Source organism: Convolutriloba macropyga, chromosome 3 (assembly GCF_964194025.1).
Source record: "Convolutriloba macropyga chromosome 3, txConMacr16.3, whole genome shotgun sequence".
NCBI lineage: Eukaryota > Metazoa > Xenacoelomorpha > Acoela > Convolutidae > Convolutriloba > Convolutriloba macropyga.
The window spans coordinates 17,387,589-17,415,043 of NC_134470.1; the positions used below are offsets into that span (position 1 = coordinate 17,387,589).

The 27,455-nt window shown below is 31.9% G+C and overlaps 1 protein-coding gene across 2 annotated transcripts in view; it reads right to left on the bottom strand.

The window, feature by feature from the left end:
- LOC142336909 (uncharacterized) overlaps positions 1–27,455 on the bottom strand; it is a 126,784-nt gene that overhangs the window by 85,477 nt on the left and 13,852 nt on the right. The gene's annotated exons all lie outside the window — the stretch shown is intronic.

A 27,455-nucleotide genomic window follows, 5' to 3' on the forward strand; every position in this document is an offset into this window, starting at 1 on the left:
AAGGAAATTTATGCGGATTCTTCTTTTTGCATTAAAATTTAAATAGTACTGGTAGTCTGTGATATCAATTTGGTTTACTTTGAAAAACTCCTTGATCCAATTAAATTTCTATATTTTTGAAAGTAGAAAAAGGGAGTAATTCGATATTTCCTATTGAAATAAGAACTTTTTTTAGGAAAGTTAGGCGGACCGTTATTTTCGCATTACAACCTAAATAGTAATGGTAGTCTGGGATATCAATTTGGGTCACTTGGAATAACTCCTTGATCCAATAAAACTTCTATATGTTTGAAAATATAAAAAGCGAATGAATTGATATTTCCGATTGAAATACGAAGTTTTTTCGAGGAAATTTATGCGAACCGTTCTTTTTGCATTACAACTTAAATAGTACTGGTAGTCTGGGATATCAATTTGGTTCACTTTGAATAACTCCTTGATCCAATAAAATTTCTATATTTTTGAAAATGGAAAAAGCGAATAAGTCGATATTTCCGATTGAAATACGAACTTTTTTTCGAGGAAATTTATGCGGATTCTTCTTTTTGCATTACAATTCAAATAGTACTGGTAGTCTGTGATATCAATTTGGTTTTCTTTGAAAAACTCCTTGATCCAATAAAATTTCTATTTTTTTGAAAAAAGAAAAAGGGAGTAATTCGATATTTCCTATTTAAATAAGAACTTTTCTCTAGGAAAGTTAGGCGGACCGTTCTTTTCGCATTACAACCTAAATAGTACTGGTAGTCTCGGATATCAATTTGGGTCACTTGGAATAACTCCTTGATCCAATAAAAATTCTATATTTTTGAAAAAAGAAAAAGCGAATAAATTGATATTTCCAATTGAAATACGAACTGTTTTCTAGGAACGTTAGGTGGACCGTTCTTTTCGCATTACAACCTAAATAATACTGGTAGTTTGGGATATCAATTTGTTTCACTTTGAACAACACCTTGAACCGATACAAATTTCTATGTTTTTTGAAAATAGGATAAGCGAATAACTCGATATTTCCGATTGAAATGCGAACTTTTTTCTAAACAAGCTAAGACAAAAATTGTTTTTGTTTTACACTCTACGCACACAGGGGATAATCCATACCAAATTTGGTTCGATATGAACAACTCCTTGATCCGATGAAAAAAACCTATTTTTAAATATACTTATTCAAAAGAATTCGGAATTAAAAGGAAATATCTGTATGAAATAAGAAATATCTGTATGACAAAAATTCTTTTTGTTTTACACTCTACGCACACAGGGGATAATTTATACCAATTTTGGTTGGATTTGAACAAATCTTTGATCCGATGAAAAAGACCTGTTTTTAAATGTACGTATTAAAAATTATTCGGAAATAAAAGGAAATTTTCGTATGAAATACGAACATTTTTTAGGAACGTTAGGCGGACCATTTTTTGCATTACAACTTAATAGTACTGGTAATCTGGAGTAATATTTTGGTTCACTTTCAGCAACACCTTGATCCAAAAAATTTTCTACATTTTTGAGAATAGAAAAAGCGAATAAGTTGATATTTTCGATTGGAATACGATATTTTTTCCAGACAAGCTATGACAAAAATTTTTTTTGTTTTACACTCTACGCACACAAGGGGATAATCTATACCAAATTTGGTTCGATTTGAACAAATCTTTGATCCGATGAAAAAGACCTATTTTTAAATATACGTATTAAAAATTATTCGGAAGTAATAGGAAATTTTCGTATGAAATACGAACTTTTTTTAGGAACGTTAGGCGGACCTTTTTTTTGCATTACAACTTAATAGTACTGGTAGTCCGGAATAATAATTTGGTTCACTTTCAGCAACTCTTTGATCGAATAAATTTTCTACATTTTTGAAAATAGAAAATGCGAATAAGTCGATATTTCCGATTGAAATACGAACTTTTTTTCTAGAAAAATTAGATGGACCCTTCTTTTCGCATTACAACCTAAATAGTACTGGTAGTCTCGGATATCAATTTGGGTCACTTTGAACAACTCCTTGATCCAATAAAACTTCTAAATTTTCGAAGATAGAAAAAGCGAATGAGTTGAAATTTCCGATTGAGATACGAAGTTTTTTTCGAGGAAATTTATGCGGACCGTTCTCTTTGCATTACAACTTAAATAGTACTGGTAGTCTGTGATATCAATTTGGTTTACTTTGAATAACTCCTTGATCCAATGAAACTTCTATATTTTTGAAAACAGAAAAAGCGACTAAGTCGATATTTCCGATTGAAATACGAACTTTTTTCTAGGAACGTTAGGCAAACCATTTTTTTCGCATTAGAACTTAAATAGTACTGGTAGTCTGGGATATCAATTTGGTTCACTTTGAAAAACTCCTTGATCCAACAAAACTTCTATATGTTTGAAAATATAAAAAGCGAATGAATTGATATTTCCGATTGAAATACGAAGTTTTTTTCGAGGAAATTTATGCGGACCGTTCTTTTTGCATTACAACTTAAATAGTACTGGTAGTCTGGGACATCAATTTGGTTCACTTTGAATAACTCCGTGATCCAATAAAATTTCTATATTTTTGAAAATGAAAAAAGCGAATAACTCGATATTTCCGATTGAAATACGAACTTTTTTCTAGGAAAATTAGGCGGACCGATCTTTTCGCATTACAACTTAAATAGTACTGGTAGTCTGGGATATGAACTTGGTTCACTTTGAATAACTCCTTGATCCAATAAAATTTCTTTATTTTTGAAAATGGAAAAAGCGAATAAGTCGATATATCCGATTGAAATACAAACTTTTTTTCGAGGAAATTTATGCGGATTCTTCTTTTTGCATTACAATTCAAATAGTACTGGTAGTCTGTGATATCAATTTGGTTTTCTTTGAAAAACTCCTTGATCCAATAAAATTTCTATATTTTTGAAAAAAGAAAAAGGGAGTAATTCGATATTTCCTATTTAAATAACAACTTTTCTCTAGGAAATTTAAGCGGACCGTTTTTTTCGCATTACAATCTAAATAGTAATGGTAGTCTGGGATATCAATTTGGGTCACTTGGAAGAACTCCTTGATCCAATAAAAATTCTATATTTTTGAAAATGGAAAAAGCGAATAAGTCGGTATTTCCGATTGAAATACGAACTTTTTTTCGAGGAAATTTATGCAGATTCTTCTTTTTTCATTACAAATTAAATAGTACTGGTAGTCTGTGATATCAACTTGGTTCACTTTGAATAACTCCTTGATCCAAAAAAATTCCATATTTTTGAAAATGGAAAAAGCGAATAAGTCGATATTTCCGATTGAAATACGAACTTTTTTTCGAGGAAATTTATGCGGATTCTTCTTTTTGCATTACAATTTAAATAGTACTGGTAGTCTGTGATATCAATTTGGTTTACTTTGAAAAACTCCTTGATCCAATAAAATTTCTATATTTTTGAAAGTAGAAAAAGGGAGTAATTCGATATTTCCTATTTAAATAAGAACTTTTCTCTAGGAAAATTAGGCGGACCGTTTTTTTCGCATTACGATCTAAATAGTAATGGTAGTCTGGGATATCAATTTGGGTCACTTGGAAGAACTCCTTGATCCAATAAAAATTCTATATTTTTGAAAATGGAAAAAGCGAATAAGTCGATATTTCCGATTGAAATACGAACTTTTTTTCGAGGAAATTTATGCAGATTCTTCTTTTTCATTACAAATTAAATAGTACTGGTAGTCTGTGATATCAACTTGGTTCACTTTGAATAACTCCTTGATCCAAAAAAATTTCCATATTTTTGAAAATGGAAAAAGCGAATAAGTCGATATTTCCGATTGAAATACGAACTTTTTTTCGAGGAAATTTATGCGGATTCTTCTTTTTGCATTAGAACTTAAATAGTACTGGTAGTCTGGGATATCAATTTGGTTCACTTTGAAAAACTCCTTGATCCAACAAAACTTCTATATGTTTGAAAATATAAAAAGCGAATGAATTGATATTTCCGATTGAAATACGAAGTTTTTTTCGAGGAAATTTATGCGGACCGTTCTTTTTGCATTACAACTTAAATAGTACTGGTAGTCTGGGACATCAATTTGGTTCACTTTGAATAACTCCGTGATCCAATAAAATTTCTATATTTTTGAAAATGAAAAAAGCGAATAAGTCGATATTTCCGATTGAAATACGAACTTTTTTCTAGGAAAATTAGGCGGACCGGTCTTTTCGCATTACAACTTAAATAGTACTGGTAGTCTGGGATATGAACTTGGTTCACTTTGAATAACTCCTTGATCCAATAAAATTTCTTTATTTTTGAAAATGGAAAAAGCGAATAAGTCGATATATCCGATTGAAATACAAACTTTTTTTCGAGGAAATTTATGCGGATTCTTCTTTTTGCATTAGAACTTAAATAGTGCTGGTAGTCTGGGATATCAATTTGGTTCACTTTGAAAAACTCCTTGATCCAACAAAACTTCTATATGTTTGAAAATATAAAAAGCGAATGAATTGATATTTCCGATTGAAATACGAAGTTTTTTTCGAGGAAATTTATGCGGATTCTTCTTTTTGCATTACAATTTAAATAGTACTGGTAGTCTGTGATATCAATTTGGTTTACTTTGAAAAACTCCTTGATCCAATAAAATTTCTATATTTTTGAAAGTAGAAAAAGGGAGTAATTCGATATTTCCTATTTAAATAAGAACTTTTCTCTAGGAAAATTAGGCGGACCGTTTTTTTCGCATTACGATCTAAATAGTAATGGTAGTCTGGGATATCAATTTGGGTCACTTGGAAGAACTCCTTGATCCAATAAAAATTCTATATTTTTGAAAATGGAAAAAGCGAATAAGTCGATATTTCCGATTGAAATACGAACTTTTTTTCGAGGAAATTTATGCGGATTCTTCTTTTTGCATTAGAACTTAAATAGTGCTGGTAGTCTGGGATATCAATTTGGTTCACTTTGAAAAACTCCTTGATCCAAGAAAACTTCTATATTTTTGAAAATGGAAAAAGCGAATAAGTCGATATTTCCGATTGAAATACGAACTTTTTTTCGAGGAAATTTATGCGGATTCTTCTTTTTGCATTACAATTTAAATAGTACTGGTAGTCTGTGATATCAATTTGGTTTACTTTGAAAAACTCCTTGATCCAATAAAATTTCTATATTTTTGAAAGTAGAAAAAGGGAGTAATTCGATATTTCCTATTTAAATAAGAACTTTTCTCTAGGAAAATTAGGCGGACCGTTATTTTCGCATTACAACCTAAATAGTAATGGTAGTCTGCGATATCAATTTGGGTCATTTGGAATAACTCCTTGATCCAATAAAAATTCTATATTTTTGAAAATGGAAAAAGCGAATAAGTCGATATTTCCGATTGAAATACGAACTTTTTTTCGAGGAAATTTATGCGGATTCTTCTTTTTGCATTACAATTTAAATAGTACTGGTAGTCTGAGATATCAATTTGGTTTACTTTGAAAAACTCCTTGATCCAATAAAATTTCTATATTTTTGAAAGTAGAAAAAGGGAGTAATTCGATATTTCCTATTTAAATAAGAACTTTTCTCTAGGAAAATTAGGCGGACCGTTTTTTTCGCATTACGATCTAAATAGTAATGGTAGTCTGGGATATCAATTTGGGTCACTTGGAAGAACTCCTTGATCCAATAAAAATTCTATATTTTTGAAAATGGAAAAAGCGAATAAGTCGATATTTCCGATTGAAATACGAACTTTTTTTCGAGGAAATTTATGCGGATTCTTCTTTTTGCATTAGAACTTAAATAGTGCTGGTAGTCTGGGATATCAATTTGGTTCACTTTGAAAAACTCCTTGATCCAACAAAACTTCTATATGTTTGAAAATATAAAAAGCGAATGAATTGATATTTCCGATTGAAATACGAAGTTTTTTTCGAGGAAATTTATGCGGACCGTTCTTTTTGCATTACAACTTAAATAGTACTGGTAGTCTGGGACATCAATTTGGTTCACTTTGAATAACTCCGTGATCCAATAAAATTTCTATATTTTTGAAAATGAAAAAAGCGAATAAGTCGATATTTCCGATTGAAATACGAACTTTTTTCTAGGAAAATTAGGCGGACCGGTCTTTTCGCATTACAACTTAAATAGTACTGGTATCCTGGGATATGAACTTGGTTCACTTTGAATAACTCCTTGATCCAATAAAATTTCTTTATTTTTGAAAATGGAAAAAGCGAATAAGTCGATATATCCGATTGAAATACAAACTTTTTTTCGAGGAAATTTATGCGGATTCTTCTTTTTGCATTACAATTCAAATAGTACTGGTAGTCTGTGATATCATTTTGGTTTTCTTTGAAAAACTCCTTGATCCAATAAAATTTCTATATTTTTGAAAAAAGAAAAAGGGAGTAATTCGATATTTCCTATTTAAATAACAACTTTTCTCTAGGAAATTTAAGCGGACCGTTTTTTTCGCATTACAATCTAAATAGTAATGGTAGTCTGGGATATCAATTTGGGTCACTTGGAAGAACTCCTTGATCCAATAAAAATTCTATATTTTTGAAAATGGAAAAAGCGAATAAGTCGATATTTCCGATTGAAATACGAACTTTTTTTCGAGGAAATTTATGCAGATTCTTCTTTTTTCATTACAAATTAAATAGTACTGGTAGTCTGTGATATCAACTTGGTTCACTTTGAATAACTCCTTGATCCAAAAAAATTTCCATATTTTTGAAAATGGAAAAAGCGAATAAGTCGATATTTCCGATTGAAATACGAACTTTTTTTCGAGGAAATTTATGCGGATTCTTCTTTTTGCATTACAATTTAAATAGTACTGGTAGTCTGTGATATCAATTTGGTTTACTTTGAAAAACTCCTTGATCCAATAAAATTTCTATATTTTTGAAAGTAGAAAAAGGGAGTAATTCGATATTTCCTATTTAAATAAGAACTTTTCTCTAGGAAAATTAGGCGGACCGTTATTTTCGCATTACAACCTAAATAGTAATGGTAGTCTGCGATATCAATTTGGGTCATTTGGAATAACTCCTTGATCCAATAAAAAATCTATATTTTTGAAAAAAGAAAAAGCGAATAAATTGATATTTCCGATTGAAATACGAACTTTTTTCTAGGAACGCTAGGTGGACCGTTCTTTTTGCATTACAACCGAAATAATACTGGTAGTTGGGATATCAATTTGGTTCACTTTGAAAAACACATTGAACCGATAAAAATTTCTATGTTTTTTGAAAATAGAATAAGCGAATAACTCGATATTTCCGATTGAAATGCGAATTTTTTTCTAGACAAGCTAAGACAAAAATTCTTTTTATTTTACACTCTACGCACACAGTGGATAATCCATACCAAATTTGGTTCGATTTGAACAACTCCTCGATCCGATGAAAAAAACGTATTTTTAAATATACTTATTCAAAAGAATTCGGAATTAAAAGGAAATATCTGTATGAAATAAGAAATATCTGTATGACAAAAATTCTTTTTGTTTTGCACTCTACGCACACAGGGGATAATTTATACCAATTTTGGTTGGATTTGAACAAATCTTTGATCCGATGAAAAAGACCTGTTTTTAAATATACGTATTAAAAATTATTCGGAAATAATAGGAAATTTTCGTATGAAATACGAACATTTTTTAGGAACGTTAGGCGGACCATTTTTTGCATTACAACTTAATAGTACTGGTAATCTGGAATAATAAATTGGTTCACTTTCAGCAACTCCTTGATCCAAAAAATTTTCTACATTTTTGAGAATAGAAAAAGCGAATAAGTTGATATTTCCGATTGGAATACGATATTTTTTCTAGACAAGCTATGACAAAAATTCTTTTTGTTTTACACTCTACGCACACAAGGGGATAATCTATACCAAATTTGGTTCGATTTGAACAAATCTTTGATCCGATGAAAAAGACCTATTTTTAAATATACGTATTAAAAATTATTCGGAAGTAATAGGAAATTTTCGTATGAAATACGACCTTTTTTTAGGAACGTTAGGCGGACCTTTTTTTTGCATTACAACTTAATAGTACTGGTAGTCCGGAATAATAATTTGGTTCACTTTCAGCAACTCTTCGATGCAATAAATTTTCTACATTTTTGAAAATAGAAAATGCGAATAAGTCGATATTTCCGATTGAAATACGAACTTTTTTTCTAGAAAAATTAGATGGACCCTTCTTTTCGCATTACAACCTTAATAGTACTGGTAGTCTCGGATATCAATTTGGGTCACTTTGAACAACTCCTTGATCCAATAAAACTTCTAAATTTTCGAAGATGGAAAAAGCGAATGAGTTGATATTTCCGATTGAGATACGAAGTTTTTTTCGAGGAAATTTATGCGGACCGTTCTCTTTGCATTACAACTTAAATAGTACTGGTAGTCTGTGATATCAATTTGGTTTACTTTGAATAACTCCTTGATTCAATGAAACTTCTATATTTTTGAAAACAGAAAAAGCGACTAAGTCGATATTTCCGATTGAAATACAAACTTTTTTCTAGGAACGTTAGGCAAACCATTTTTTTCGCATTAGAACTTAAATAGTACTGGTAGTCTGGGATATCAATTTGGTTCACTTTGAAAAACTTCTTGATCGAATAAAATTTCTATAATTTTGAAAACAGAGAAAGCGAATAACGGATATTTCCGATTGGAATATGATATTTTTTTTAGACAAGCTATGACAAAAAATCTTTTTGTTTTACACTCTACGCACACAGGGAATAATCTATATCAAATTTGGTTCGATTTGAACAAGTCTTTGATCCAATGAAAAAGACCTATTTTTAAATATACTTATTCAAAATTATTCGGAATTAATAGGAAATATCTGTATGAAGTAAGAACTTTTTTTGTACGAAACGTTAGACGGACCAATCTTTTTGCATTACATTTTAAATAGTACTGGTATTCTGGGATATAAATGTGGTTGACTTTGAATAACTCCATGATCCAATAAAACTTCTATGTTTTTGAAAAAAGAAAAAGCGAATAAGTCGATATTTCCGATTGAAATACGAACTTTTTTCTAGACAAGCTATGACAAAAATTCTTTTTGTTTTACACTCTACGCACACAGGGGATAATCCATACCAAATTTGGTTCGATTTGAACAACTCCTTGATCCAATAAAATTTTTATATTTTTGAAAATGGAAAAAGCGAATAACTCGATATTTCCGATTGAAATGCGAACTTTTTTCTAGACAAGCAAAGACAAAAACTCTTTTTGTTTTACACTCTACGCACACAGGGGATAATCCATACCAAATTTGGTTCGATTTGAACAACTCCTTGATCCGATAAAAAAAACCTATTTTTAAATATACTTATTCAAAATTATTCGGAATTAATAGGAAATATCTGTATGAAGTAAAAACTTTTTTTGTACGAAACGTTAGACGGACCAATCTTTTTGCATTACATTTTAAATAGTACTGGTAGTCTGGGATATAAATGTGGTTGACTTTGAATAACTCCATGATCCAATAAAACTTCTATATTTTGGAAAGTAGAAAAAGGGAGTAATTCGATATTCCCTATTGAAATAAGAACTTTTGTCTAGGAAAGATAGGCGGACCGTTATTTTTGCATTATCAACTAAATAGTAGTGGTAGTCTCGGATATCAATTTGAGTAACTTTGAACAACTCCTTGATCCAATAAAACTTCTATATTTTTGAAAATAGAAAAAGCGAATGAGTTGATATTTCTGATTGAAATACGAAGTTTTTTTCGAGGAAATTTATGTGGACCGTGCTTTTTGCATTACAACATAAATAGTACTGGTAGTCTGTGATATCAATTTGGTTTACTTTGAATAACTCCTTGATCCAATGAAACTTCTATATTTTTGAAAATAGAAAAAAGGAATCAGTCGATATTTCCTGTTGAAATACGAACTTTTTTCTAGGAAAATTAGGCGGACCGTTCTTTTCGCATTACAACTTAAATAGTACTGGTAGTCTGGGATATCAACTTGGTTCACTTTGAATAATTCCTTGATCCAATAAAGTTTTATATTTTTGAAAAGGGAAATACGAAGAAGTCGATATTTCCGATTGAAATACGAACTTTTTTCTAGACAAGCTAAGACAAAAATTCGCACACAGGGGATAATCCATACCAAATTTGGTGCGATTTGAACAACTCCTTGATCCGATGAAAAAGACCTATTTTTAAATATACTTATTTAAAATTATTCGGAAATAATAGGAAATTTCCGTATGAAATAGGAACTTTTTTTATACGAACGTTAGGCCAACCGTTTTTTTTGCATTACAACCTACATTGTACTGGTAGTCTGGAACATCAATTTGTTTCACTTTGAACAATTCCTTGATCCCATAAAAATTTCTATATTTTTGAAAATAGAATAAACAAACAAGTCAATATTTCCGAACTTACGAAATACGAACTTTTTTCTAGGAAAGTTAGGCGGATCATTCTTTTTGCATGACAACCTAAATAGTACTGGTAGTCTGGAATGTTAATGTGGTTCACTTTGAACAAAACCTTGATCCATTAAAATTTCTATATTTGTGAAAATAAAAAAAGCGAATAAGTGGATATTTCCGATTGAAATACGAACTTTGTTTCTAGGAAAGTTAGGCATTAAAACCTAAATAATACTGGTAGTCTGGCATTTCAATATGGTTCAATTTAAGAAAATCCTTGATCCGATAAAATTTCTATATTTTTGAAAATAGAATTAGCGAATAAGTCGAGATTTCCGATTGAAATCCGAATTTTTTTCCGGGAAAGTTAGGCGTACCGTTCTTTTCGCATTACAACCTAAACAGTAATGGTAGTCTGGGATATCAATTTGGGTCACTTTGTACGACTCCTTGATCCATAAAATTTCTATATTTGTGAAAATAAAAAAAGCGAATAAGTCGATATTTCCGATTGAAATACGAACTTTGTTTCTAGGAAAGTTAGGCATTAAAACCTAAATAATACTGGTAGTCTGGCATTTCAATATGGTTCAATTTGAGAAACTCCTTGATCTAAAAAAATTTCTATATTTTTGAAAACAGAAAAAGCGAAGAAGTCGAAAATTCCGTTTGAAATACGAACTTTTTTCTAGGATAGTTAGGCGGACGGTTCTTTATGCATTACAACCTAAATATTACTGGTAGTCTGGGATATCAATTTGAACAACTCTTTGATCCAAAAAAATTTCTATGTTTTTGAAAAAAAAATAAGCGAATATTTCGATATTTCCGATTGAAATACGATCTTTTTTCTAGGAAAGTTAGACGGACCGTTATTTTCGCATTACAACTTAAATAGTATTGGTAGTTTTGGGTATCAGTTTGGTCCAATTTGAACAACTCCTTGATGCGATAAAAAATTTCTATGTTTTTGAAAATAGAATAAGCGAATAAATAGATATTTCCGATTGAAAAACGAACTTTTTTCTAGGAAAGTTAGGCGGATCATTCTTTTTGCATGACAACCTAAATAGTACTGGTAGTCTGGAATGTTAATGTGGTTCACTTTGAACAAAACCTTGATCCATTAAAATTTCTATATTTGTGAAAATAAAAAAAGCGAATAAGTGGATATTTCCGATTGAAATACGAACTTTGTTTCTAGGAAAGTTAGGCATTAAAACCTAAATAATACTGGTAGTCTGGCATTTCAATATGGTTCAATTTAAGAAAATCCTTGATCCGATAAAATTTCTATATTTTTGAAAATAGAATTAGCGAATAAGTCGAGATTTCCGATTGAAATCCGAATTTTTTTCCGGGAAAATTAGGCGTACCGTTCTTTTCGCATTACAACCTAAACAGTAATGGTAGTCTGGGATATCAATTTGGGTCACTTTGTACGACTCCTTGATCCATAAAATTTCTATATTTGTGAAAATAAAAAAAGCGAATAAGTCGATATTTCCGATTGAAATACGAACTTTGTTTCTAGGAAAGTTAGGCATTAAAACCTGAATAATACTGGTAGTCTGGCATTTCAATATGGTTCAATTTGAGAAACTCCTTGATTTAAAAAAATTTCTATATTTTTGAAAACAGAAAAAGCGAAGAAGTCGAAAATTCCGATTGAAATACGAACTTTTTTCCGGGAAAGTTAGGCGTACCGTTCTTTTCGCATTACAACCTAAACAGTAATGGTAGTCTGGGATATCAATTTGGGTCACTTTGTACGACTCCTTGATCCATAAAATTTCTATATTTTTGAAAACAGAAAAATTTTATAAGTCGATAATTCCGTTTGAAATACGAACTTTTTTCTAGGATAGTTAGGCGGACGGTTCTTTATGCATTACAACCTAAATATTACTGGTAGTCTGGGATATCAATTTGAACAACTCTTTGATCCAAAAAAATTTCTATGTTTTTGAAAAAAAAATAAGCGGATATTTCGATATTTCCGATTGAAATACGATCTTTTTTCTAGGAAAGTTAGACGGACCGTTATTTTCGCATTACAACTTAAATAGTATTGGTAGTTTTGGGTATCAGTTTGGTCCAATTTGAACAACTCCTTGATGCGATAAAAAATTTCTATGTTTTTGAAAATAGAATAAGCGAATAAATAGATATTTCCGATTGAAAAACGAACTTTTTTCTAGGAAAGTTAGGCAGACTGTTCTTTTTGCAATACAACCTAAATAGTACTGGTAGTCTGGGATATCAGTTTGGGTCACTTTAAACAAATCCTTGATCCAAAAAAAAATTCTATATTTTTGAACATAGAATAAGCGAACAAGTGGATATTTCCGATTCAAATACGAATTTTTTTCTATGAATGTTAGGCGGACCATTCATTTTGCATGACAACCTAAATAGTATTTGTAGTCTGGAATGTTAATGTGCTCCACTTTGAACAATTCCTTGATCCAATAAAATTTCTAAATTTTTGAAAATAGAAAAAGCGAATAAGTCGATATTTCCTGTTGAAATACGAACTTTTTTCTAGGAAAATTAGGCGGATCGTTCTTTTCGCATTACAACTTAAATAGTACTGGTAGTCTGGGATTTCAACTTGGTTCACTTTGAATAATTCCTTGATCCAATAAAATTTTTATATTTTTGAAAATGGAAAAAGCGAATAAGTCGATATTTCCGATTGAAATACGAACTTTTTTCTAGACAAGCTAAGACAAAAATTCTTTTTGTTTTACACTCTAAGCACACAGGGGATAATCCATACCAAATTTGGTTCGATTTGAACAACTCCTTGAACCGATGAAAAAGACCTATTTTTAAATATACTTATTTAAAATTATTCGGAAACGATAGGAAATTTCCGTATGAAATAAGAACTTTTTTATACGAACGTTAGGCCAACCGTTTTTTTTCGCATTACAACCTAAATAGTAATGGTAGTCTGGGATATCAATATGGGTCACTTGGAATAACTCCTTGATCCAATAAAAATTCTATTTTTTCGAAAAAAGAAAAAGCGAATAAGTCGATATTTCCGATTGAAAAACGAGCTTTTTTCTAGGAAAGTCAGGCGGACCGTTCGTTTTGCATTACAACCTACATTGTACTGGTAGTCTGGAACATCAATTTGTTTCACTTTGAACAATTCCTTGATCCCATAAAAAATTTCTATTTTTTTGAAAATAGAATAAACAAACAAGTCAATTTTTCCGATTGAAATACGATCTTTTTTCTAGGAAAGTTAGGCGGATCATTCTTTTTGCATGACAACCTAAATTGTACTGGTAGTCTGGAATATTAATGTGGTTCACTTTGAACAAAACCTTGACCCTTTAAAATTTCTATATTTGTGAAAATAGAAAAAGCGAATAAGTCGATATTTCCGATTGAAATACGAACTTTGTTTCTAGGAAAGTTAGGCATTAAAACCTAAATAATACTGGTAGTCTGGCATTTCAATAAGGTTCAATTTGAGAAACTCCTTGATCCGATAAAATTTCTATATTTTTGAAAATAGAATTAGCGAATAAGTCGAGATTTCCGATTGAAATCCAAATTTTTTTCTAGGAAAGTTAGGCGTACCGTTCTTTTCGCCTTACAACCTAAACAGTAATGGTAGTCTGGGATATCAATTTGGGTCACTTTGTACGACTCTTTGATCCATAAAATTTCTATATTTTTGAAAACAGAAAAATTTATAAGAAAATTTTATAAGTCGATAATTCCGTTTGAAATACGAACTTTTTTCTAGGATAGTTAGACCTAAATAATACTGGTAGTCTGGGATATCAATTTGGGTCACTTTAAACAAATCCTTGATCCAATAAAAAATTCTATATTTTTGAACATAGAATAAGCGAACAAGTGGATATTTCCGATTGAAATACGAACTCTTTCTATGAATGTTAGGCGGACCATTCATTTTGCATGACAACCTAAATAGTATTTGTAGTCTGGAATGTTAATGTGCTCCACTTTGAACAATTCCTTGATCCAATAAAATTTCTAAATTTTTGAAAATAGAAAAAGCGAATAAGTCGATATTTCCTGTTGAAATACGAACTTTTTTCTAGACAAGCTAAGACAAAAATTCTTTTTGTTTTACACTCTAAGCACACAGGGGATAATCCATACCAAATTTGGTTCGATTTGAACAACTCCTTGAACCGATGAAAAAGACCTATTTTTAAATATACTTATTTAAAATTATTCGGAAACAATAGGAAATTTCCGTATGAAATAAGAACTTTTTTATACGAACGTTAGGCCAACCGTTTTTTTTCGCATTACAACCTAAATAGTAATGGTAGTCTGGGATATCAATATGGGTCACTTGGAATAACTCCTTGATCCAATAAAAATTCTATTTTTTCGAAAAAAGAAAAAGCGAATAAGTCGATATTTCCGATTGAAAAACGAGCTTTTTTCTAGGAAAGTCAGGCGGACCGTTCGTTTTGCATTACAACCTACATTGTACTGGTAGTCTGGAACATCAATTTGTTTCACTTTGAACAATTCCTTGATCCCATAAAAAATTTCTATTTTTTTGAAAATAGAATAAACAAACAAGTCAATTTTTCCGATTGAAATACGATCTTTTTTCTAGGAAAGTTAGGCGGATCATTCTTTTTGCATGACAACCTAAATTGTACTGGTAGTCTGGAATATTAATGTGGTTCACTTTGAACAAAACCTTGACCCTTTAAAATTTCTATATTTGTGAAAATAGAAAAAGCGAATAAGTCGATATTTCCGATTGAAATACGAACTTTGTTTCTAGGAAAGTTAGGCATTAAAACCTAAATAATACTGGTAGTCTGGCATTTCAATAAGGTTCAATTTGAGAAACTCCTTGATCCGATAAAATTTCTATATTTTTGAAAATAGAATTAGCGAATAAGTCGAGATTTCCGATTGAAATCCAAATTTTTTTCTAGGAAAGTTAGGCGTACCGTTCTTTTCGCCTTACAACCTAAACAGTAATGGTAGTCTGGGATATCAATTTGGGTCACTTTGTACGACTCCTTGATCCATAAAATTTCTATATTTTTGAAAACAGAAAAATTTATAAGAAAATTTTATAAGTCGATAATTCCGTTTGAAATACGAACTTTTTTCTAGGATAGTTAGACCTAAATAATACTGGTAGTCTGGGATATCAATTTGGGTCACTTTAAACAAATCCTTGATCCAATAAAAAATTCTATATTTTTGAACATAGAATAAGCGAACAAGTGGATATTTCCGATTGAAATACGAACTCTTTCTATGAATGTTAGGCGGACCATTCATTTTGCATGACAACCTAAATAGTATTTGTAGTCTGGAATATTAATGTGCTCCACTTTGAACAATTCCTTGATCCAATAAAATTTCTATATTTTTGAAAATAGAAAAAGCGAATTAGTCGATATTTCCGATTGAAATACAAACTTTGTTTCTAAGAAATTTAGGCGGACCGTTCTTTTTGCATTACAACTTAAATAGTACTGGTAGTCTGGGATTTTAATTTGGTTCAATTTGTACAACTCCTTGATCCGATAAAACTTCTACAATTTTGAAAATAGAATTAGCGAATAAGTCGAGATTTCCGATTGAAATCCGAATTTTTTTCTAGGAAAGTTAGGCGTACCGGTCTTTTCGCATTACAACCTAAACAGTAATGGTAGTCTGGGATATCAATTTGGGTCACTTTGTACGACTCCTTGATCCATAAAATTTCTATATTTTTGAAAACAGAAAAATTTATAAGAAAATTTTATAAGTCGATAATTCCGTTTGAAATACGAACTTTTTTCTAGGATAGTTAGACCTAAATAATACTGGTAGTCTGGGATATCAATTTGGGTCACTTTAAACAAATCCTTGATCCAATAAAAAATTCTATATTTTTGAACATAGAATAAGCGAACAAGTGGATATTTCCGATTGAAATACGAACTTTTTTCTATGAATGTTAGGCGGACCATTCATTTTGCATGACAACCTAAATAGTATTTGTAGTCTGGAATATTAATGTGCTCCACTTTGAACAATTCCTTGATCCAATAAAATTTCTATATTTTTGAAAATAGAAAAAGCGAATTAGTCGATATTTCCGATTGAAATACAAACTTTGTTTCTAGGAAATTTAGGCGGACCGTTCTTTTTGCATTACAACTTAAATAGCACTGGTAGTCTGGGATTTTAATTTGGTTCAATTTGTACAACTCCTTGATCCGATAAAACTTCTACAATTTTGAAAACAGAATAAGCGAATAAGTCGAGATTTCCGATTGAAACGCAAATTTTTTTCTAGGAAACTTAGGCGGACCGTTCTTCTCGCATTACAACTTAAATAGTTATGGTAGTCTGGGATATCATTTTGGGTCACTTTGTATAAATCCTTGATCTAATAAAATTTCTATATTTTTGAAAACAGAAAAAGCGAAGAAATCGAAAATTCCGATTGAAATACGAACTTTTTTCCGGGAAAGTTAGGCGGACGGTTCTTTTTTGAATTACAACCTAAATATTACTGGTAGTCTGGGATATCAATTTTGGTCACTTTAAACAACTCCTTGATCCAATAAAATTTCTATATTTTTAAAAACAGAAAAAAGCGAATAAGTCAATATTTCCGACTGAAATACGAACTTTGTTTCTAGGAAAGTTAGGCGGACCTGTTTTTTGCATTACAACCTAAATAGTACTGGTAGTCTGGGAAATCAGTTTGGGTTACATTGTATAACTCCTTGATCTAATAAAATTTCTATATTTTTCAAAATAGAATAAGCGAATAAGTCGAGATTTCCGATTGAGATGCGAATTTTTTTCTAGGAAAGTTAGGCAGACCGTTCTTTTCGCATTACAACCTAACAAGGAATGGTATTCTGGGATATCAAATTGGGTCACTTTGTATAACTCCTTGATCTAATAAAATTTCTATATTTTTGAAAACAGGAAAAGGGAAATTCCGGTTGAAATACGAACTTTTTTCTAGGAAAGTTAGGCGGACCGTTCTTTTCGCATTACAACTTAAATAGTACTAGTAGTCTGGGATATCGACTTGGTTCACTTTGAATAATTCCTTGATCCAATAAAATTTTTATATTTTTGAAAATGGAAAAATCGAATAAGTCGATATTTCCGATTGAAATACGAACTTTTTTCTAGACAAGCTAAGACAAAAATTCTTTTTGTTTTACACTCTACGCACACAGGGGATAATCTATACCAAATTTGGTTCAATTTGAACAACTCCTTGATCCGATGAAAAAGACCTATTTTTAAATATACTTATTTAAAATTATTCGGAAATAATAGGAATATTCCGTATGAAATAAGAACTTTTTTTATACGAACGTTAGGCCAACCGTTTTTTTCGCATTACAACCTAAATAGTAATGGTAGTCTGGGATATCAATATGGGTCACTTGGAGTAACTCCTTGATCCAATAAAAATTCTATATTTTCGAAAAAAGAAAAAGCGAATAAGTCGATATTTCCGATTGAAATCCGAATTTTTTTCTAGGAAAGTTAGGCGTACCGTTCTTTTCGCATTACAAAATAAACAGTAATGGTAGTCTGGGATATCAATTTGGGTCACTTTGTACGACTCCTTGATCCATAAAATTTCTATATTTTTGAAAACAGAAAAATTTTATAAGTCGATAATTCCGTTTGAAATACGAACTTTTTTCTAGGATAGTTAGGCGGACGGTTCTTTTTGCATTACAACCTAAATATTACTGGTAGTCTGGGATATCAATTTGGGTCACTTTAAACAAATCCTTGATCCAATAAAAAATTCTATATTTTTGAACATAGAATAAGCGAACAAGTGGATATTTCCGATTGAAATCCGAACTTTTTTCTATGAGTGTTAGGCGGACCATTCTTTTTGCATGACAACCTAAATAGTATTTGTAGTCTGGAATATTAATGTGCTCCACTTTGAACAATTCCTTGATCCAATAAAATTTCTATATTTTTGAAAATAGAAAAAGCGAATAAGTCGATATTTCCGATTGAAATACAAACTTTGTTTCTAGGAAATTTCGGCGGACCGTTCTTTTTGCATTACAACTTAAATAGTACTGGTAGTCTGGGATTTTAAATTGGTTCAATTTGTACAACTCTTTGATCCGATAAAACTTCTACAATTTTGAAAATAGAATAAGCGAATAAGTCGAGATTTCCGATTGAAACGCAATTTTTTTTCTAGGAAACTTAGGCGGACCGTTCGCATTACAACTTAAATAGTTATGGTAGTCTGGGATATCATTTTGGGTCACTTTGTATAAATCCTTGATCTAATAAAATTTCTATATTTTTGAAAACAGAAAAAGCGAAGAAGTCGAAAATTCCGATTGAAATACGAACTTTTTTCCGGGAAAGTTAGTCGGACGGTTCTTTTTTGCATTACAACCTAAATATTACTGGTAGTCTGGGATATCAATTTCGGTCACTTTAAACAATTCCTTGATCCAATAAAATTTCTATATTTTTAAAAACAGAAAAAAGCGTATAAGTCAATATTTCCGACTGAAATACGAACTTTGTTTCTAGGAAATTTAGGCGGACCGGTTTTTTGCATTACAACCTAAAAAGGAATGGTATTCTGGGATATCAAATTGGGTCACTTTGTATAACTCCTTGATCTAATAAAATTTCTATATTTTTGAAAACAGGAAAAGGGAAATTCCGGTTGAAATACGAACTTTTTTCTAGGAAAGTTAGGCGGACCGTTATTTTCGCATTACAACTTAAATAATACTGGTAGTTTGGGATATCAATTTGGTTCACTTTGAACAACACTTTGAACCGATAAAAATTTCTATGTTTTTTGAAAATAGAATAGGCCAATAACTCGATATTATCGATTGAAATACGAACTTTTTTCAAGACAAGCTATGACAAAAATTCTTTTTGTTTCACACTATGCGCACACATTGCATAATCTATACCAAATTTGGTTCGATTTGAGCAACTCCTTGACCCGATGAAAAAGAGCTGTTTTTAAATATACTTATTCAATTTGTTCGTTCGATAATAGGAAATTTCCGTATGAAATACGAACATTTTTTCTAGGAACGTTAGGCGGACCATTTTTTTGCATTACAACCAAATAGTAATGTTAGTATGGGATATTAATTTGGTTCACTTTGAACAACGCCTTGATCCGATAAAATTTCTATATTTTTGAAAATAGAGTAAGCGAATAAGTCAATATTTCCATTGAAAAACAAACTTTTTTCTAGGAACGTTAGGTGGACCAATTCTTCGCACTACAACTAAAACAGTACTGGTAGTCTGACATATCTATTTGCTTCACTTTGAACAACGCCTTGATCCGATAAAATTTCTATATTTTTGAAAATAGAGTAAGCGAATAAGTCAAAATTTCCATTGAAATACGAACTTTTTTCTAGGAACATTAGGTGGACCAATTTTTCGCACTACAGCTAAAACATTACTGGTAGTCTGACATATCAATTTGCTTCTTTGTGAACAACTCCTCGATCCGATAAAATTTCTATATTTTTGAAATTTGAATAAGCGAATAAGTGGATATTTCGATTGAAATACGAACTTTTTTCCAGGCAAGCTATGACTAATTTTTTTTGTTTTACACTCTACGCACATAGGAAAAAATTCATACCAAATTTGGTTCGATTTGAACAATTCTTTGGTCCAATGAATATACATATTCAAATTATTTTATTATAAATATTTTTTAAAATATTTTAAAAATACGTATTCAATTTATTAGGAAATAATAGGAAATTTCCGTATGAAAAGCCAAACTTTTTCCAGGAACGTTAGGCGGACCATTCTTTTTGCATTACATATTAAATAGTACTGGGAGTCTGGGATAATAATTTGGTTTAGTTTGAACAACTCCTTGATCCGATAAAAATTTCTATATTTTTGAAAATAGAATAAGCGAATAACTCGATATTTCCGATTGAAAGACGTTTTTTTTTCCAGACAAGCAATGACAAAAATTCTCTTTGTTTTATTCTCTAAGCACACAGGGGATAATCCATACCAAATTTGGTTCAATTTGATCGGCTTCTTGATCCGATGAAAAAGACCTATTTTTAAATATACTTATTCAAAATTATGCGGAAATAATAGGAAATTTCCGTATGAAATACGAACTTTTTCCTAGGCAAGCTATAGCAAAAATGTTTTTTTTCTGTTTAGACTCTATATATACAGGGAATAATACATACCGAGTTTGGTTAGATTTGGACTCCTCCTTGACCCGATCAAAATTACAATATTTCAAAATTAAATATTTGAACTAATCGCAAATTCCCGTATGAAAAACTAACGTTTTACCTAGGCAAGCTATCAAAGTTTTTTAATTTATTTAGGTTCTAGATATACATGGGATGCTTCATACCGGGTTTGGGTTGATTTGAACTGTTCCTTGACCCGATCAAAAATACTTTATTTCTAAATTTATTATTTGAATTGATCGCAAAATCCCGTATGAAAAACTAACTTTTTTCCTGGGCAAGCTGTAGCAAAAATTCTTTTTATTTTAGACTCTAAATACACATGGCATACTCCATACCGCGTTTGGGTTGATTTGAACAATTCCATGACCCGATCAATAATACTATATTTCAAAATTAATTATTTGAATTAATCGCAAAATTCCGTATGAAAAACTAACTTTTTTCCTGGGCAAGCTGTAGCAAAAATTCTTTTTATTTTAGACTCTAGATACAAATGGGATATTCCATACCGGGTTTGGACTGATTTGAACAACTCCTTGACCCAATCAAAATTACTATATTTCAAAACTAAGTTTTTGAAAAAATAGCAAATTTCCTTACGAAAACCCAACTTTTTTCCTAGGCAAGCTATAACAACAACTCCTTACGTGATACGTTCTACATATACTGGGTTAGTCTGGTTAGTTAGCACGTTATATTATAAGCACGTTATATTATAGGAACGTTATTATAGTATAATCACGTTATAATCGAGAATGATGGCCCAATGTCATCGAGGAAATCTAGGCTTGCCCCTGGGTTACATACTCGATGACAACCGAACAGAAACAGTGTAGACAGTGACATGATGATGGATTATAAGTGACCTGAGCTTTGCTGGAACATTTTTGGGGATTTTGAAACTTGAAACAGATTTGGAGCAAGTAACAGGGAGCTCTTGAGATATTATCAAACTGAAATTAATGTTTGTATTTACTTCTACTACACCCACAAAAGACAACGAAAGACTCACAGCAGCCTGTGCACACAACAGTGTGTTACAAAAGGGGATGTCGAGGTGCAAGGGGGGAAGGTAGCCGACCAACCGGCGTCGACAACGGGCCATATGCACCTGGGCTCTGAGCCCTCCTCAGGGACTGGAATTACTAGTATAATAGTATGAAAACGAGACATATAATACAAAATCGGAATAAACCGGAGCAAGATTGTTTTTACTGGATCTATAGTAACTATCTTTACCATTACAACCACTTTTCAGACCGTTCTGAACAGGTCTGCATATCATGTTTCCTGGCTGGAAGGGTCAAAATTGGGGTACGTGTACCGGTCAATATTTCAGTGAAATTACACAAAACACACGTAATATAAACTGTGAAAAAGGCCATTTAATGACCTAACAGAATCTTTAAACAAATTGTAAATCGGTTTACTCTACGACGAGAGATTTCAAAAACAGTGTACTGTACCAAATGACTAATCAGGCCAAGTACCTCACCTGCAGAATGAAAAATCACCATCCAAACCCCAGAAAACACTAAACGTTATACACACTGTGAGATAGGTCATCTATTGACCTAACAGAATCGTCAAACGAATCGAAAACTGGTTCACTCTACGACGAGAATTCTCAAAAACAACGTACAGAACCAAATGACAAATCATCTCAGGTACCTCACCTCCAGAGTCAAAATTCACCCTTTCACTCCAGGAAATGTAGGTAGTAAAACTATATGGCTTTGCTCCCCACATTATGTGGATTCTGAAACACTATCTTTTATTGTCCAACTCAACTGTTTTTGGTGAACGAACAATCTCGTCAGAAGCAATCAGCTAAAAATTCGGTTTTTTCTCAACTTTGGACCTTAATAAATTTTTGACCAGACCCATTTGAGACACTACTGATTCTTCACTCAATTCTAGACCAATCGTCAGTTGCTGAACAACAAAAACCTTTACCTTGCTGTAGGAGAAAATTTCCCACATCGCCATAAAGGCCAGGGTGTTTTGTGTAATTTCATAAAAAGTCAACAACAACAAGACATTCAAGAAATCACAAAAAAATGAAATTTGTTGAATAACCAAAAATTTTTAGAATAGCTTCAAGGGTCCAGCCAAAGCCTAAATAACACAATTTGCAGTTTATAATATGGCACAGTACACGAAAACCAACATATCTACCACACAAGGCATAAATATTAGAAATTTCTCAAAATTGCAGCCCATAACCTTTTTAACGAGGGAAACCTAAGACACTAATTAAAAAGTGGAAGCAAGAACAGTTTGAAGGCAGCAAAACCTGACTATGTTTGTCAATTTCTGTGCAGAGGTTCAAAAGAAATCTTTAAGGGATTGAAGCGTACCCCGAATTTTGGGATTTAGAGGAAAACAATTTCTCAACAAAATATAAGACATGGCAAAAAACGGCAGCTCGAACGTGTTTCTCTACGCAATTCAAGTTTTTGTAAGCTCGGTTTAGGCTAAAACATTTAACGTGGTGTGGGACAATTTCAAACCTCTCCATAAAGGACAGGATGGTTTGTGTGTTTATAAAGGAAAGACAACAGAAAGATGTTCATCAAATCAGAAAATCATGAATTATCGAAAACCATTTTTTCAAGTACCTTCATTGAGCCAACTCGAGCGCAAATAACACAATTTGCAGATAATGATAACGCTCAGCACAGGAAACTAACATATGTATGTCATAGCGCTTAAAAAAGATTTTTGTTCAAACTGGCATCTCAAAAAAATTTTAACGAAGCGGATTTGCTAAATCAACCATCATATTGAAGCACAAAAGTTTCATTGCTGACTTAATGTTGAGCGGATTGCTCTGAAAAAATGATCAAACCCATGAGTCGTTCCATTAAATGTTAAAGGTGCAACCCGAATTTTGAAATGATCGTAGGAAAAAATTTGTTAAAGGAACCGATTCGTATAAACAAACTCCAGAGAATCAAAGACTAAGACATGGCAAGGCATATTCCATCAAAACTATTTCAGGCCAATGGAAGCTGTAGGAAACGTTATTTTGGCTGAAATGGGGTTGGCCACATTAAACAGCTTTTGAAGAAAATTGGAAATTGCACCAATTGCTGAGTAATTTATAATAAAAGAGAGGTTTTGGGGTGCGCAAAAGTATTCAAAGTAGCGCAGTGAAATAGAAAAAAATTTGATGTCTAAGCAATTTATTTAAAAAATCAATAACGGAGAGAATGGGAAAGGAACATACGAAAAAACAAGAAACAAAAAACAAGTTTAAAAAAACAAGATCAACAAGAACTTCAAGAAGTCACAAAAAAAGCTGTTGCATTTTTCTAAAACTTGCCTAAGACAACTTCAGAAGCCCAACCCAAACCCAATTAACACAATTTTCAAACAAAGAGAACTCTCATATCAAGAAAACGAACATAACCACGACATAATGCTTAAATTAGTAATTTTTTGTTTAAATTTGCTTCTGAATAACACTTTACGGAGATGATTTGATTAATCGATCAATGCCCCAGCCAAAAATGGTTGAGTTTCAACTAAAAGCAGTCAGAACAGCTTAAAATTGCTCATTAGTGTAGCAGAAATTGTCAATTTTTTGGGTCGTACAACAATTAATGTCTGAATGAAGACCACCAAATTCTCAAAGATAATAACAAATCTAAAAAAATGGCAACCCTTTCTAAATTATGTCTCTAGAAGCCATCACAAATTGTGTTACGCTACGTTTAAACAAATTCATAAGAGAGGAAGTTCTGCCCCCTCCCCTTAAAATCAGAGCATTTTTCGTTCGCGAAGCATGAAATTTTTTTTTGCCAGAAAAAAAGAACAATCCCTCGAATCCTAATTGCGTTTTCAATCAAAACTGTAAAACCTATAGACTTAGACAAAAGAAAAAGACAGTACAACGGGGACATGAGCACGTTCAGATTGCAAATGATTAATTTCGTTTGTTAACTGTCACAAAAAAATTAGAGATGCAAACCGATTTTTTGGAATCTCCAAATGGTTTCCGGAAAATATTACAGATTCTTTTAAAAACTTACCCGGGAATCAAAACGAAAGACATGGTGGTGCATAGTTGTTCCTCCCAAATGATTTTGAGATCAGTGTAGGCTGCAGGAAAGGTTGTGCTGTCTGAAAAAGGTGGGCCACATTAAGCAGCTTTTGAAGAAAATTGGAAAAACTCAAAAATTGGAGCTCAATCTATAATACAAGAGATGTTTTTTGAGGAACGAAAATCGCTATATAAAACAATTAACTATGAAAATTCTAAGTGGTTTAGGAGTTTATGAAAAATTAATAATTGAGAGATTGGGAAAGGAAGAAAAACGAGCCGCAGTTAATTTCCCCTCTGTTGAAACATTGTAATTTGTAATTTATGTCTTATAACACCTCTAACCATCAAGATTCTATCCGCGTCCGTTGATATCTATTGCTATCTTTACTACTAAATAAACACAATTTTGATTTTAAATCTTTTTCGTTAATTAGACTACATATTTAGTCAAAAGCTTGTCAGCAGTTGCCAAAAGTTTCCAAAGATTGCCGAAAATTGACAAAGAACGCTGAAAGCTGCGTATAATTTATGATCATAAAAATATATTATATATCAAATAAATTTTAATAATAAATTTTTGTTCTATTTACGAGCGAAATCAACATGTTGAATAGGAAAACATAAATAGAACTGGCAATATTTGTGTTCTAAAGTTTTCTACGAGGCAAACAGTTTTCTGAATGAATCTCACTATTTTCATTTTTTCTAAACCTGAATGCAAGAGAACGAAATTTTTGTTGCAGATCAAGTCCAATTTAGTACTAAAACGAACGAATGCAAAAGTTCTACATTTTTTTTTCGCTTCTTGTACTTGTTTTTTTTTTAACATTGACGCTGTGGGATTGTTTTTGGTACGAAGTTGCACTCCACATAAAGAAAACAATCGATTTTAGACAATCAATGGAGATCCATCTCTGAACAGCTTCTGATCAGAATAGAAATGGATTAAGTTTTCTAAAAAATCAAAAAGAAACTTTTGTTCGTTAATATGCGAATGAACTACTCAATTTCCAACAAAAAGAAAATGAAAAGAGCGAGTAATGTAGATGCCTACTATTTTTAGTCAATTTTGTCCTCCACTCGACTTTCAAAGTCTTTCATCAGTCGATGTCTGAACCTGGGTTACATTGTGCCGTACATTGATTTGTAATTTTCATATGGATACAAAACTGTCTTTTTCTAGATTTGCGTCTGAAAAGTGTAACTAAATGAAAAAGAGTTACTTTACTGTGTTTTGAAACCGCAATTATTTGTCAACGACAAGATTTTTTGTGAAATACGGCACCATGGAAAACTTAGTAAGGACATATACGGTGCCATACCAAGTTTTGTAAGTTTTCTAAAGCGCCGTATAACTCTTAGTAAGTTTTCTAAGTTTTGTCTAAGGTGGTCAAACTGGACAAGTAAGAGTTTTATCGTTATGAATAACTAGATGTCACGAACAAATCTTGTAAGGCTTCTTAGATATTCTTAGATGATGAAGATTCTACAATCGTTTGAGAATATCCCATCGTATGGTTCTGAATATCCCATCAATGTAAAGCGCTTGCTTGATTTAATAGGGAGAAGCTTTTAGCAAACTCCTCTCAAAACAATTCTCACATCTTTTTAGAGGTGAAAGGGGGTTGATTTGGGGGGTGGGGGGAATGGTGCAAGAGTAGGGTTATTTTTGAACCTTAAGATGATGAAAAAGAGGCAAGAGTAGGGGGTAAACCAAAAATCGAAACATGCATCATTTTGTCCCTCTTGGAAGCCCTAATCTTATCATGTTTTTGCCCCATACTCGAAGACTGACAGTCATAAATCCAAAACCTCAGTACTTTCAGCCAGTTCCCCGAGTCCCCGAAACCATCAATGCTTGCCCACTTCTTGACGGTCCATCTACATGCATCTACTTCCCATTATCCTATTACTTTACTTCGTTACATCGTTTCAACCCACTAAATATACCCCCTCAATCTTACATCTTTTTTGTGAGGTAATTTTTGAGGGGTAAATTCCGAGAACTGCCATCTCTAAAAGTCTAAAAATCCCTAAAATTACCCCTTAGTCTTACATCTCAATGGATGGTAATTTTAGTGGGTAAAATTTGAAAAATCTTCCCCATTACTCCCCATTACCCCGTTATCCTACATCGTTTTTTCCACATAAAATTACCCCTAATCTTATTTCTCTTTTTTTTGGGGGGGGGGGTAATTTTTTGGGGGTAAAATTTAAAATTTCTCCTTCTACAAACCATTACCCCCTAAGCTTACATAGTTTTACCTCCCATAGAGAATTAACCCCCTACTCTTACATCAGTTTGAGGTAATGGGGGGGGGGGGGGTAATTTCCACGCCGGCTTTTTAATCAATCATATTAATATAAACGTCAGGTTTGTGATCGAAATTAAACAAAATAAGTGTTTTGGGCAGGTAATTTTCCACTTTATTTCGCCTCTAATTCGCGTAGCAGAATTGTTTAGTTTTGTGAGCTGTTAATCATTGCCACTTTATCTGCAAAATCTGTGATGAGAATTAGCGACACTTTTTTTATTTTTGGTCTACCATTTGGGGTACGAATGGGAGAGCGGAAACCGCAGAGTTAGACTTAAAGTGCACTTTTAGTTTACACCTACTTATTTTGTGAGCGCCGTTTACTTAAACGTTTGTACATTGGCGGTGATTGGAAGACTGCATAAAAATCGCTTTTTGCTACGCTTTTCCTGAACCGAAGTCACTGCTA